We start from the raw sequence: 2,370 nt of genomic DNA, 5'->3' as shown, positions 1-2,370 counted from the left end.
AAGTCTGATGCAGGCATGTAATGCCGCTGAAGAGGCTGCCCAGGGCATGCTTCGATGGCTGGACCGGCGGGGCCAACTGGACGATTAAGGGACTGTATTTCATCTGATGCCAAGCCCATTTCTAGTGCTTGGCTAATGATGACAATGCCAATTGTCTTAAAAAAAAATTTGCCTGCACGTAGCAGTAGAGGTAGCAGCATTGGGACCCATCTGAGAAGAGCTCACGGAGTCTCTTTGATGTTGTACTCACTGCCAGTGTCCTGCACGGTGGCTTGGGTGTTGCTGTGACCCTGGGCGCCTCTATCCCTTCAGCGTTCCAAATACTCTTAGGGGTCACTCCTGGTGGACAGGGGTCTGCAGAGCTTCCGGCGCAGGAAGGAAGGCCTGGTAATATGCCTCTGAAAATTAGCCATTGAAAACCGTATGGACCACAACAGAATCATGTCTGATAGCATGCCAAAGGTGGTCCCCTAGCCACACCGCGGGGCTCAAACTTCCAACATCCATAAAGAGGCACAGGGACAAGTGCATGTTTTCTTATAAATCAGCTCACGATGAGTCACGGCCAGACTCTATGGCAACCAAGCATCGACACCGACGTAACTACTCTGATGAAGAATCGTGCTTTGACATGCCCCGGGTTATGAATGTCCGACCAATGAATGACCTTGCCCTTTAAGGTCATGTGAACTGTCTCCAGCTTTGAGAGGCTTGAACCGCTCCCTACTCATGGCAAATTCTTCATCACAAGCACCGTCACTGGCTGCACTTGCAGCTTTGAAATCCATGAAAAAGCGCCCACCCTTTTCTTGCCCTGCCCTCTTGCTGTTGAGTGGGGTTTCTGAGTTCGCGTGTCTTTATGGGGCAGGCAGCCTCATGGTTCTCCCTTGGAGGGCAGCTGGTGGATGGGCTTGAACTGCTGACTTTGCAGTTAGCAGCCCCACCCGTACCCGACAGCACTCCACCCCCTACCCCAAGGGCTTTTTCATGAACTCAAAACCCGAACGCACTGCCATCAAGTCGATGGGGACTCGTGGAGACCCTGTAAGGACAGGGCAGAGCTGCTCCTGTGGGTTTCTGAAACGGTAACTCTTTACTGGAGTAGAGAACTGTGTCTTTCTCCTGTGGAGCGGGGGTGCTTTTGAACTACTAACTGTGAGGTTTGCTGCCCAAGGAGGAACCCACTACCCTTCCAGATCTCCTCCTTTCCTAAAGCAAGGCTTTAGAAGAGCCCCAGACCCCTGTCCTGTACCAATTCTTAAAGACACAGACAGGGACGGGTCTCATTTGTACTCTGGGGACAACCTTACAGTCCCCCCGCATTCATTAAGTGTATGATGAATTCGGACAATGACCATGTGGCAGCTATTAATCTAAACACAGAGAGGCCCAGTCATGAACTTATTGTGATGGGCAGAGTCAGCTGTGGTGGTTTCCCTCAAATCCCCTCCCCCAGGTCCCCTTGTTCCCAAACTTGTGCCATGATGTCACTTTCCGCGCAACACTGGGAACAAAGTGTTCGTGGGGGAAAGGCCAGGGGCCCTCCGTCCACTGTGAGTTTCCTAGGAGCACCCTTCAAAAACCAGACCCCTTGGCTCTGAGTCCATTCTGACCCCCGGCAACACCACGCACTCATGAGCGATCAGAACTGATAGTGGTTTTGCACTGAACTCTATGGGCTGCCTTGGCTGTGATCTTCATGGGAGCAGATTGCCTGACCTTACTTCCACAGCACTGCGGGACGGGTTTGAACTGCCAACCTTTAGCTTAGCCATTGGTTGCAAACTGCTTGTGCTACCCAGGGATCTCCCAGGGAGGCAACACGTCCAAAATTGTCACCAGGGGGGTGGGTGGCCTCCTCCTGTACAGATGCTGGCTGTCAGAGGACCGAGGAGAGAGAGCGACTCTTCTCAAAGACACAGAGCCCTGTAACCCCACCTCCACGGGGTTAGCTGGCATTGAGGCCGTCTGGCCTGGGGAAAGCACATTATCCTCCAAGACTCCATTTCAGCCATTGTGTGTGTGTGTGTGTGTGTGTGTGTTTTAAGCACTGGTGGCATAATGGTTAGGCTGTTGACTGATGCCTGGAAGCCTGGTAGCTGGAAGCTACCCTGTGGCTCTTCAGAAGGAAGACCTGCCAATATGCCTGGAAATACTACGGCCAGGACCTCCCCCCCAGGGGGGAGGGGGCAGTGCTGCTCTATCACGTGTTGCTGTGAGTTGGAATCCACCGACAGGCAGCCAAGAACAGCGAGCTGTGAAAAGAAGGCAACACTACCTTTGAGGCCAAAATTAAGATGTGTGTGTGTGTGTGTGTTTCGCTTTTCCTTTTTAAATCCAAATTTTGTGGCAAATTTGGCAGGGGATCGT

The sequence above is a fragment of the Echinops telfairi genome, unplaced genomic scaffold (assembly GCF_000313985.2).
Source record: "Echinops telfairi isolate 266 unplaced genomic scaffold, ASM31398v2 ScPeMD7_4;HRSCAF=17, whole genome shotgun sequence".
NCBI lineage: Eukaryota > Metazoa > Chordata > Mammalia > Afrosoricida > Tenrecidae > Echinops > Echinops telfairi.
The sequence above is the reverse complement of the archived record's forward strand: the minus strand, read 5'-3'. Positions refer to the sequence as shown.